At 44.2% G+C, this 13443-nt stretch overlaps 1 protein-coding gene and 1 long non-coding RNA gene across 2 annotated transcripts in view; one reads left to right on the plus strand and one right to left on the minus strand.

Annotated features, from left to right (window-relative positions):
* The window catches only part of LOC126276533 (catalase), a 67144-nt gene that overhangs the window by 32364 nt on the left and 21337 nt on the right, over positions 1-13443 (minus strand). The gene's annotated exons all lie outside the window — the stretch shown is intronic.
* LOC126276549 (uncharacterized) overlaps positions 175-13443 on the plus strand; it is a 77478-nt gene continuing 64209 nt past the window's right edge. The window contains exon 1 of the long non-coding RNA XR_007550606.1: positions 175-380. This is a non-coding gene — a long non-coding RNA (uncharacterized LOC126276549). The remainder of the gene's footprint in view (positions 381-13443) is intronic.

The following is a 13443-nucleotide window of genomic DNA, read 5'->3' on the forward strand; positions in this document are numbered from 1 at the left end:
TTGCGATAGCTGAAGACTTTGCATCTTTCAAGCGTAGAAGAAGTTGCATGCTAGCTTGTACAGTGGTTGTTATTTTTACTCCACTATTTAAGTGGGAAATGCGAGCCGAGAGAGCGTCGAGAAAAAACGCTGAGTCTTGTGAGTGACTAGTCTTCACCGTGAGTCTGCCGTGAGCAGCCGGCTACGCGGAGTGTAAACAGCTGCGTCGCCGCCGGTAGGGGGGGGCGGTGGCGCAGTAACCGCTGCGTCACGGTGACCTGCCGTCCTTGCCAGCAACGGCTGGTCGCTAAGCCACGCACGGTCCACGCGTGCCTCCTCGTACCCACGATCCCAACAAGGCCTCACTCCTGTACATAGCAAGTCCCCATGAGCGTTTACAGGTACGTTTCGCATTACTTCTAATCTCGTTAGTTCACAACTTTTCTAACGACGTTGGTAGACGAACTGGATGCTGTGACAGGCTGACGTTACGTAACTTAGGATAAGGTTCTCGTGTGGGTAGCCTAGTTTCCGTCGCCCCAATGCTCATTATCACAGTTGAGGCCTTCGAAGGAGCGACGTCGTTAACTGCGTCGAAGAATTTCCTTGTTCTTCCTTACAAACAGAGGACCCCCTCCAGGGCTATCACTGTTCCAATTACCTGCGTGCTTCCCTAAGAGACTCGCCGGGAAAAATGAAACCGTGTTCACGCCAGTACCATGCCACTAGCCTCGATAATGGGCGTAATTCGGCGAAGAAGATAGTCAAGAAGTTTCATCAGCTGAATTCGCTATGATTAGATCTACCTCAACCAAATTTTAGATATGTTGACTGCTTAACGACGTGTGCGCAAAAGTAGTGAGACTGACTTTATCTCCAAGTTTTTATGTTTCTCATGTAACACTATTTTCCCCTTCAATGTAGTTCCCTTTTGCAATTCTTCGCCGTTTAAGTCGATCCCCTTCTTACAAGGGAACCTCCCCATCGCACCCCCGTCAGATTCAGTTATACGTTGGCACAGTGGATAGGTCTTGAAAAACTGTACACAGATCAATCGAGAAAAAAGGAAGAAGTTGTGTGGAACTATGAAAAAAAAGCAACATATACAAATTGAGTAGTCCATGTGCAAGATAGACAGGAGCGCCGTGGTCGCTTGGTTAGCGTGAGAAGCTGCGGAATGTGAGGTCCTTGATTAAAGTCTTCACTCGAGTGAAAAGTTTACTTTATTGAGAGAAATTAATGGAGAAATTAAGATGAGCGAAGTTTTCTAGTCTGTCATAACTTTCTTCCCTACCTCCCCTTCCCTCACCCATTCCCCATACGATTCGCTATTTCCACACCCACCGAACTGCAAGAAGGTGCAGTTAAAACGCTTCACCCGTTACCAATTCATTTTTGAAATTCCTAAGAGACTTATGAGATTTTGTGTTATTCGTTTAGAGTCCGCCAGTTCAGTTTTGTTTTAGCCTTTCGGTTATACTCGCTAATCACACAAACCCTTGACCGTTTACACCACCCTCCTTTGCATACGGTAAGTGCGCTAGTGTGACTTGATACAGGTATATCTCATAATTGACTGAAAAATACTTTTGATTCACAATTAATCCTAGGCGAAATTATATTTTATCTGCGTATGACGGAACTGAGTGCAGGTGGTACTGCTTAATCCTTTAATACCACTACCACGATTAGTAACGTGTAAACATTTGAAACTAGTTGCCATTCTCTGCAACAAATTGAACTAGATATTCTTTTTAGAACACATTATTCCGAGTCGTCTAAGTGAAGTCCGATTTTGTCACAAATTTAATCTGGATAATTTAATATTAGGGTGCACCAAATGAAGCTGTTCTATTATTTGTAACGTCCAGTTCAGTGCCAAAGCAGGCAAACCATGCATTCATTTCCGGAAAGAGTCTAAAGAGGGAAAAATAAATCCCACAAGGTCGAGCGACGCTTTCCAGTTTGCAGGCGCCAGCCTAGAATACGCGTGAGAATTAGTATTGACGAAAACAAAACAAAATTTCGCTGTCATTTAATCTGCTATTGGCTGAATTGTTCCTATAGGTAACAATCATAGACATCAATCGCATTCAGCACATCACCAAACTATCCTGGATGACATCTGTATTTTTACTGTAACTAAACCATAGATACTGAATGTTAAGAAGTTTTGTAGTGTTTCGTGTTACACTAAAAAATGTGTACTTTGAAAATTACATACATATGGAGTAATGTAGTGTGGCAAAACCTAATTCCACAACTTACTTCATTTCGCAAGTGGGGAGAAGAAGAGAAGAGACAGGCTGGACAGTGAAGGGGAAGGCGTGTTTATAGCGATAAGAAGTGCAATAGTATCGAAGGAAATTGACGGAGATCCGAAATGTGAAATGATTTGGGTGAAGGTCAGGGTTAAAGCAGGCTCAGATATGGTAATTGGATGTCTCTATAGGCCCCCGGGCTCAGCAGCTGTTGTGGCTGAGCACCTGAAGGATAATTTGGAAAATATTTTGAGTAGATTTCGCCACCATGTTATAGTTCTGGGTGGAGATTTCAATTTGCCGGATATAGACTGGGAGACTCAAACGTTAATAACGGGTGGCAGGGACAAAGAATCCTGTGAATTTTTTTTTAAAGTGCTTTATCTGAAAACTACCTTGAGCAGTTAAACAGAGAACCGACTCGTGGCGATAACATACTAGACCTTCTGGTAACAAACAGACCCGAACTATTTGAAACAGTTAATGCAGAACAGGGAATTAGAGATCATAAAGCGATTACGGCATCGATGATTTCAGCCGTAAATAGAAATATTAAAAAAAGGTAGGAAGATTTTTCTGTTTAGCAAAAGTGGCAAAAAGCAGATTACAGAGTACCTGACGGCTGAACACAAAAGTTTTGTCTCAAGTACAGATAGTGTTGAGGATCAGTGGACAAAGTTCAAGACCATTGTACAATATGCATTAGATGAGTATGTGCCAAGGAAGATCGTAAGAGATGGAGAAGAGCCACCGTGGTACAACAACCGAGTTAGAAAACTGCTGCGGAAGCAAAGGGAACTTCACAGCAAACATAAACATAGCCAAAGGAGGGCTATGCGAGAGGCGTTCAATGAATTCGAAAGTAAACTTCTATGTACTGACTTGGCAGAAAATCCTAAGAAATTTTGGTCTTATGTCAAAACAGTAGGTGGATCAAAACAAAATGTCCAAACACTCTGTGACCAAAATGGTACTGAAACAGAGGATGACAGACTAAAGGCCGAAATACTAAATGTCTTTTTCCAAAGCTGTTTCACAGAGGAAGACTGCACTGTAGTTCCTTCTCTAGATTGTCGCACAGATGACAAAATGGTAGATATCGAAATAGATGACAGAGGGATAGAGAAACAATTAAAATCGCTCAAAAGAGGAAAGGCCGCTGGACCTGATGGGATACCAGTTCGATTTTACACAGAGTACGCGATGGAACTTGCCCGCCCGCCCCCGGAGAGCAGCGCGCTTCGTTACAGGATCATTTAGTAATCGTGAAAGCGTTACGGAGATGATAGATAAACTGCCTTGGAAGGCTCTGCAGGAGAGTCGCTCAGTAGCTCGGTACGGGCTTTTGTTGAAGTATCGAGAACATACTTTCACCGAAGAGTCAAGCAGTATATTGCTCCCTCGTACGTATATCTCGCGAAGAGACCATGAGGATAAAATCAGAGAGATTAGAGCCCACACAGAAGCATACCGATAATCCTCCTTTCCACGAACAATACGAGACTGGAATAGAAGGGAGAACCGATAGAAGTACTCAGGTTACCCTCCGCCACACACCGTCAGGTGGCTTGCGGAGTATGGATGTAAATGTAGATGTAGACGTTTATCGCCTCATTTTGCTCCATGCCTTGTCTTGCTAATTTCCACAGTTATCCCGCATTAAATGGCGACTACTGCCCATCCCCCCACCTTTTACTACTACTACTACTACTACTACTATTAATAATAATAATAATAATAATAATAATAATTTCTTACGAACGTACCTCTTCCCCCAAAATACAGTTAGACGCTATGGACGGCTAAGAACCGTAATGGTTTTCTAAGCAATCTAGGACTATAACTCAATAGTTTGCTTGTGCTGGCTATCCACAACGAATACGTCCATAATACATATAACGAAGTCTTCCGTTGTTTAGCGATGTTCAGCGACAAGAAAAGAGGTACTCAAATTTTACCTTCCGCTCACTTTTGTATCTCTAATAGCAGCAAAATTTTCTAATTATCCACCGATTCCACAGTAATAGTGATTTATTAAATTAGGGAAGTACCCTTACTTTACGAAATTTATAAAGCAGAGTTACAGGAAAGAAAAAATTACTTACCAAGTACTTCATGTAAAAATTTTATGAAAACCTAATGAAAATGTTTTCAAAACCTCTACTGCTTACCGCCCACCGTCAAAGCTGTAACGCTCACTAATGGTGCAGTAGATACCAGGTTTACTATCGCTGGACTAGAACAATGCAATCAAGTAACGTGACCGGAAATAGCGTGAGCTAAAAATTCTCATTCATTTTACTAATCTTTACCTTGCGCTCACTAACCAGTATATAATATTTTCCCTGTTCGTACTGAGAATATCTGACGCTAACATCTCTCAACTGAATGACATGGGCTGCGGAGGTGGAGGCGTTACATCAGCTTTAACTTTGCTTCTCACGATTGGTTTCACACGAGCTAAGTCAGCGAGAAGATGACTCGTGGTTAGTCGCAGATGACGAGCAAAACACGTTGCAGTTCATCCTCTGAGCACCGCCACAGCTAACAGTGAAAATAAATCAGTATGTTGCAGGTATCGCCTTTGCTCCTAGAAGCCCCGGTTATCTGAAAGAAATACAGCTGGTACTGTTTGGCTGATAAATTAAACACAAACATCGTCTTGTGAAATATGGATCTTCTCACTTCCCCCCAAAACACACACGTGCACGCGCGCGCGCGCTGTTGACCCGTTTTGAAACCCGATGTTTTGCACTAGGTAACACGACAACATTGTTCAAGTAAAATTATTTTAAGCTTTCCTGCGTTTACACGCAGATTCAGTCAAGGGCTCTTCTGGACATTTTAAGCTCTGTACTTACCACATCTGACTTCATTCGTTACTTCGCTTTCAGGACGTATGCCAACTGAGGAAATACTATTTCTTCCTTCGAAAATCGTTAATTAATGTTCCCCCGAGCATCGCTCGCTACATTAACAACCAAGACGAGTTCTGTTCATGTGACTATTACCAGAAACACGAAGACAGCACAAAATTAATGTCACCGTACGATTTTGTTCATACTCTGGTATGCCTAAATAAGACACTAAAGCCTAGAGTTATATAGCTTTACAGTAATTGCTGATCGATTAGCTAGATGGAATGCGAAAAGGCTGCAACTGCTAATTCTATAGTGCCATAGTTTTGGAGGGCTGACGGCAGAGGCGATCTTCGCGAAAAAAAGTTTCCGGTGGAGGAAGGCTACCTGTCCTCAAGGATGGAGGGTAGCTAGTCTCGAGAACCAAGTGCATACTAAGGATCTGAGTTAGGTAACTACAACTCGTTAGTTTCATGGAAGGAGAGAGAAAACGAGGCACTATTTCTTACAAAATAAAAGTACTTTAAGCTTTATTTATTAATACTACTACATATTACATATATACTAGTGCTATCACTTTATAACCGGTATATAATACTTTAGTTGTTAACTGGGAAAATTTTGTACATCTTTTGCTGTCAGGTAAGTGAATAATTTATATATTCACATTTTAATATAATTTGTTTTAGAGATTCGCTAGTAACGAAACAAAAGAGATCCTGAATTTAAAGTACACCGCAACTGGAAGCGTTTAGAGCACCCAACCACCTGGGATTTTCAGTTGCAGGGAGAATAACGGTGAACGGTTAAATACAGTAGTTTTGAGATTTCGTGACAGAGGGCTGTCTGTGTACTTTGAAAGTAGTCAGTATCCATTACACGTGTCCTGGCTTTTTTAATTGAGACCGAACTATTAACGTCTCTTCAGTACGGAAAGATTGCGAAGAAATTATTTTCTGTAAGAGATGTGGGAGATTTTTTGAACTCCTGCAGACACTGCACAGTTATCTGGTATATTTGCTAGTGATCACCCTTCTCTTCGAAATAAATGGTTTGCAAGTATTTAAAATGACGAAGTGATTCAACGGCTAGCTGAGATGTGAACAATGAACATTAATCTATAGACCTTTAAGTATCTTTGGTACTTGCGCAAATACTACGTGCAATTTCTGAAGCACTTATGTCACGCAGAGTGGCGCTCACGCTTTTGCTGATTTCACTGTCGAGTACAAGCTGACACGTGCTTAAGGTGTTTGCAAACCGCAAGCCTAATGAGTAATTCCGGACTGACTCAAACCATTCTACGAACACTGACTTTACAATCGATCTTGGTCTGCTCTGCAGAATGCGTACATGTAGTCACGACTTTGAAGAAGAGGCACAGGATCTCCAAAGCGCTGAATATTTATTGATCAGTGATGCTGAAGCTCTGTTCAAATATTATATGCAGTTATTTCATGCTCCTGTTCACACAATAAAACAGATTTTACTGGGTTTGAATTGTGGAGAAGGAACCACCATTTACAGATGCTCATCTGTACAATGTCACCTACTATTAAAGTTTTTAATGTAGAGCCAACGAGCATTTATTAGTGCTTCTAGAGAGATCTAAGAATCCATAAACAGAAAGGTTACTCTACAGTTACCAAAATAGCTTTCCGAGTTTTAGTGGCCGACTACGTCAATATGCACCGGAAGGTATGGATTTTTATAAACAGTCAACACAAAAATATTGTACAGTTGTATATGAAAACATTCCATTAGAACTACTGATGGCCTTGGGAGAGCCAGTCCTGACAAAACTCTACCATCTGGTGAGCAAGATGTATGAGACAGGCGAAATTCCTTCAGACCTCAAGAATAATATAATTCCAATCCCAACGAAAGCAAGTGTTGACAGGAGTGAAAAATACCGAACTATCAGTTTAATACGTCACGGCTGCATAATACTAACACGAATTCCTTATACAGGAATGGGAAAAACTGGTAGAAGCCGACCTCGGGGATGATCAGTTTGGATTCCGGAGAAACGATTGAATACGTTAAGTAATACTGACCCTACGACTTATCTTAGAAGCTAGATTAAGGAAAGGCAAACCTACGTTCCTAGCTTTTGTCGACTTAGAAAAAGCTTTTGACAATGTTGTCTGGAATACTCTCTTTCAGGCAGGGGTAAAATACAGAGGGCGAAAGGCTATTTACAATTTGTACAGAAACCAAATGGCAGTTATAAGAGTCGAGGGGCATGAAAGGGAAGCAGTGGTTGGGAAGGGAGTGAGACAGGGTTGTAGCCTATCCCCTATGTTATTCAATCTGTATATTGAGCAAGAAGTAAAGTAAACAAAAGAAAAATTTAGAGTAGGAATTAAAAGCCATGGAGAAGAAATAAAAATTTTGTAATTCTCTCAGAGACAGCAAAGGACCTGGAAGAGCAGTTGAACGGAATAGACTGTGTCTTGAAAGGAGGATATAAGATGAACATCAACAAAAGCAAAACGAAGAGAATGGAATGTGGTCGAACTGAATCTGGTGATGCTGAGAGAATTAGATTACGAAATGAGACGCTTAAAGTAGTAGATTAGTTTTGTTATTTATGGAGAAAAATAACGATTGGTGGTCGAAGTAGAGAGGATATAAAATGTAGACTGGTAATGGCAAGGAAAGCGTTTCTGAAGAAGAGAAATTTGGTAACATCGAGTATAGGATTAAATGTCAGGAAGTCTTTCCCAGAAGTATTCGTATGGAGTGTAGCCCTGTATGTGTATGAAACATGGACGATAAACACACTCCTGGAAATGGAAAAAAGAACACATTGACACCGGTGTGTCAGACCCACCATACTTGCTCCGGACACTGCGAGAGGGCTGTACAAGCAATGATCACACGCACGGCACAGCGGACACACCAGGAACCGCGGTGTTGGCCGTCGAATGGCGCTAGCTGCGCAGCATTTGTGCACCGCCGCCGTCAGTGCAGCCAGTTTGCCGTGGCATACGGAGCTCCATCGCAGTCTTTAACACTGGTAGCATGCCGCGACAGCGTGGACGTGACCCGTATGTGCAGTTGACGGACTTTGAGCGAGGGCGTATAGTGGGCATGCGGGAGGCCGGGTGGACGTACCGCCGAATTGCTCAACACGTGGGGCGTGAGGTCTCCACAGTACATCGATGTTGTCGCCAGTGGTCGGCGGAAGGTGCACGTGCCCGTCGACCTGGGACAGGACCGCAGCGACGCACGGATGCACGCCAAGACCGTAGGATCCTACGCAGTGCCGTAGGGGACCGCACCGCCACTTCCCAGCAAATTAAAGACACTGTTGCTCCTGGGGTATCGGCGAGGACCATTCGCAACCGTCTCCATGAAGCTGGGCTACGGTCCCGCACACCGTTAGGCCGTCTTCCGCTCACGCCCCAACATCGTGCAGCCCGCCTCCAGTGGTGTCGCGACAGGCGTGAATGGAGGGACGAATGGAGACGTGTCGTCTTCAGCGATTAGGGTCGCTTCTGCCTTGGTGCCAATGATGGTCGTATGCGTGTTTACCGAGCGAGGTGGCGCAGTGGTTAGCACACTGGACTCGCATTCGGGAGGACGACGGTTCAATCCCGTCTCCGGCCATCCTGATTTAGGTTTTCCGTGATTTCCCTAAATCGCTTCAGGCAAATGCCGGGATGGTTCCTTTGAAAGGACACTGCCGATTTCCTTCCCCATCCTTCCCTCACCCGAGCTTGCGCTCCGTCTCTAATGACCTCGTTGTCGACGGGACGTTAAACACTAATTTCCTCCTCCTCCCGTATGCGTGTTTGGCGCCGTGCAGGTTAGCGCCACTATCAGGACTGCATACGACCGAGGCACACAGGGCCAACACCCGGCATCATGGTGTGGGGAGCGATCTCCTACACTGGCCGTACACCTCTGGTGATCGTCGAGGGGACACTGAATAGTGCATGGTACATCCAAACCGTCATCGAACCCATCGTTCTACCATTCCTAGACCGGCAAGGGAACTTGCTGTTCCAACAGGACAATGCACGTCCGCATGTATCCGGTGCCACCCAACGTGCTCTAGAAGGTGTAAGTCAACTATCCTGGCCAGCAAGATCTCCGGATCTGTCCCCCATTGAGCATGTTTGGGACTGGATGAAGCGTCGTCTCACGCGGTCTGCACGTCCAGCACAAACGCTGGTCCAACTGAGGCGCCAGGTGGAAATGGCATGGCAAGTCGTTCCACAGGAACTACATCCAGCATCTCTACGATCGTCTCCGTGGGAGAATAGCAGCCTGCATTGCTGCGAAAGGCAGATATACACTGTACTAGTGCCGACATTGTGCATGCTCTGTTGCCTGTGTCTATGTGCCTGTGGTTCTGTCAGTGTGATCATGTGATGTATCTGACCCCAGGAATGTGTCAATAAAGTTTCCCCTTCCTGGGACAATGAATTCACGGAGTTCTTATTTCAATTTCCAGGAGTGTAGTTTAGACAAGAAGAGAATAGAAGCTTTCGAAATGTGGTGCTACAGAAGAAAGCTGAAGATTATATAGGAAGATCGCGTAACCAAATGAGGAGGTACTGAACAGAATTGGGGAGAAGAGGAATTTGTAGCACAACTCGATTAGAAGAAGAGAACGGTTGGTAGGACATGTTCTGAGGCATCAAAGGATTATCAATTTAGTATTGGACGGCAACGTGGAGGGTAAAAATCGTAGAGGGAGGCGAAGAGATGAATACACTAGGCAGATTCAGAAAGACATAGTTGCAGTAGGTATTATGAGATGAAGAAGCTTGCACAGTATAGAGAAGTATGGAGAGCTACATCAAACCAGTCTTTGGACTGAAGACAACAGCAACACATGATTGTAGAGCCAGTATTCTGTGACCTAATACAGAACATTGCTTATACTGTCTATAAAGAACAAATTCTTCAAAGGGATCCTGATGCCAGCTTAATTTTCTGACGTATTCTCTAGAAAACTTAGTCCCCATATACTTGTCTTACATAGGAAGTGGCCAACACATGCTCATTTCTAATCAACAACAACAATAGTAGTAAGATTCAAATGAACTGTCGAGGAGATCTCAAATGCATGACGTATTTATTTGCGCTCTTTGTGGCGATCCATACGTGTAATATACAGGGTGAGTCACCTAACGTTACCGCTGGAAATATTTCGTAAACCACATCAAATACTGACGAACCGATTCCACAAACCAAACGTGAGGAGAGGGGCTAGTGTAATTGTTTAACACAAACCATACAAAAATGAACGGAAGTATGTTTAACACAAACCTATGTTTTTTAATGGAACCACGTTAGTTTAGTTAGCACATCTGAACATATAAACAAATACGTTATCAGTGCCGTTTGTTGCATTGTAAAAAGTTAATTACATCCGGAGAAATTGTAACCTAAAGTTGACGCTTGTAACCTCCGACGTTCAGTTGCGTGTTGTAACAAACACGGGCCACTGTCGGCGAGCAGCATCTGCAGGGACATGTTTACGATGACGACCGAGTTTACGAGTGTGGCCGTAGTGCACTGTTGTGGTTTGGTCTAGCTGTCGCAGTGTCCGCATGTAGCGCTTGCTGCTATGTTATTCTGCATTCGTCTCCGCACGTAGACCAACTGTAGTACACCGTGTTACCAGACGTCTGTAATAGTGTAGTGTTGTAGGAACTGTGACCATGGTGTATTCAAACTCTGAAAAGGCGGAGATGATACTCATCTAAGGTGAGTGTCGACGAAGTGCAGCTGAAGCCTGCAGAGCGTATGCAGAACGGTACCCAGAGAGAGAGAGAGAGAGAGAGAGAGAGAGAGAGAGAGAGAGAGAGAGAGAGAGAGCGCATGCGACGTGCCGCACATTGCAAAACATCTACCGCCAACTATATGCAACAGGTATGGTCGTAGCATGCAAACGGGTCCGTAACAGGCCCGTCACAGGAGAAGCTGGTGCAACTGGTGTGTTAGCTGCTGTTGCCATGAACCCACACGGGACATTGCGAGAGCCGGTGGACTGAGTCAAAGTAGTGTCATGCATCGTCACCCGTTTCATGTGTCGCTACATCAGCAATTACATGGTGATGACTGACTTTAATTATAGAGAGAAATTCTGTCAATGAGCATAAACAGAGGATGCGTTGCAGTTCTACCTGTTTAGCGATGAAGCGGGTTTCACAAAACCACGGGGCATTGAATCTACGGAACATGCATTACTGGTCCTTGGACAATCCTCGCTGGCTCAGACAGGTAGAGCGACAGCGACCGTGGACTGTAAACGTATGGTGCGGAATCATTGGCGACCACCTCATTGGTCCTCACTTCATTGCAGGGGCTCAAACACCTGCAACATTCATCTACAGAATGATCTGCAAACGTTGCTGGAAAATGTCCCACTGGAAACGCGTCGACGTATGTGGTATCAGCATGATGGTGCACCTGCACATTCCGCAATTAACTCTAGGCCGACCCTTGACAGGATGTTCGACGGGCGTTTCATAGGAGGCGGAGGACGCATAAATTGGCCAGCCCGTTCTCCTGATCTTACACCTCTGGACTTCTTTCTGTGGGGTACGTTAAAGGAGAATGTGTGCCGTGATGTGCCTACAACCCCAGAGGATATGAAACAACGTATTGTGGCAGCCTGCGGCGACATTACACCAGATGTACTGCGGCGTGTACGACATTCATTACGCCAGAGATTGCAATTGTGTGCAGCAAATGATGGCCACCACATTGAACATCTATTGGCCTGACATGTCGGGACACACCCTATTCCACTCCGTAATTGAAAACGGAAATCACGTGTGTACGTGTACCTCACCCCTCATTGTAATGTACATGTGCGTCAGTGAAAAAGACCAATAAAACTGTGTTAGTATGTGTACGTAATGTGCTGTTTCAGTCTCTTCTGTACCTAAGATCCATCACCGTTCCCTTTGGATCCCTACGTAATTCGGTGCTCTCCGATACACACTATTGAACAGCAGAGGAGTGGTAATCAAGCGTCAACCTTAGGTTACAATATCTCCGGATGTAATTAACATTTTACAATTACGTATTCGTTTATATGTTCAGATGTGCTAACAAAACTAACGTGGTTCCATTTAAAAAAAAAAAACGTAGGTTTGTGTTAAAAAACATACTTCCGTGCATTTTTTTATGGTTTGTATTAAACAATTACACTAGCCCCTCTCCTCAGGTTCGGTCTGTGGAATCAATTCGTCAGTATTTGATGTGGTTTAGGAAATATATCTAGCGGTAACGTTAGGTGACTCACCCTGTATATACTGGCGGTTTTGAAAATACGGGTGGTTACTTTTCAAAATGTAAACGTACTGACGTAGTCATCAAAGAGAATGCATGCCAGATTTTACTTTAGCTGTTCCTATTGAGCGCTTAATTGTAAGTCTGCTGAAATTAAATCTTCACAAGTTATTACTGTCTCCAACAATTATTCGTCTTTATGTCCCTTCTCTGTCTAGTTCCCATGCTCATATTCTGCTCATTTCTTTTAGATCCATTCTCTCGAGATGAAAAGCTGTGTGGCTTCGTAATAGGACTTTTATAATCTATCTTCAGTACAAATTTCGCAGACTGACTGTTCCACAGCCCTATCGAGTATCTCATTTCTTTTCTGATTTGTGTCGTTCTTTGGGCCACCGACCTTAAGAACGGCTTGTCCCTCCATTGTATACTGACATTGGTGAAGCACCCATATAGAGACGAGGAAAGAAGATTTAACTTTACGCCCCTCTGGCCGGGTTGGATACACAGAAGACCGGGAACGGTGTCATGACATCGTTGTATCCTCTTCTGAGGCAAGCTGGCCCACCGGTCCTCGATATCCTGGGCAACGGCACTTAAACTCCGTTCAAGTCCGAGCTAATCCCATATACTTTGTATCCGGGATAGATCTGGGGATTTTGCTGACGACAGGCGTACCTCAACACTACGCAGACAGTTCATAGACTTGCGCCATTTTTGAACGAGCATTGTCATGCTGAAAAATGGCAACACGATACTGCCTCAGGAGAGGTTACACGTGGGGATATAGGATGTCTCAGGGGCACTGTTGTGTCATCATAGTTCACTCAGTCACTACCAGTCACAGCCTGAAGTCATTCGATGGATCCCACTAGGACGCCAGGAGTAGCTTCTGTGCTCCTCCACAACATGGGGGAAGAATGTTACCTGTCTCCAGCTCGCCAACATAGTCGCTGACGGTGGTTAGTGCGGAGCTGCGATTCATCGCTGAACGCCGCGTGACGCGCTGATCATCAGTTCGTGCTTCCCAGTCACAGCACCACTCCAAACTCAGCCGTTTTTGTATTATGTTAACGCCAGTCTAC

Source organism: Schistocerca gregaria, chromosome 1, assembly GCF_023897955.1.
Source record: "Schistocerca gregaria isolate iqSchGreg1 chromosome 1, iqSchGreg1.2, whole genome shotgun sequence".
NCBI classification, from domain to species: Eukaryota; Metazoa; Arthropoda; class Insecta; order Orthoptera; family Acrididae; genus Schistocerca; species Schistocerca gregaria.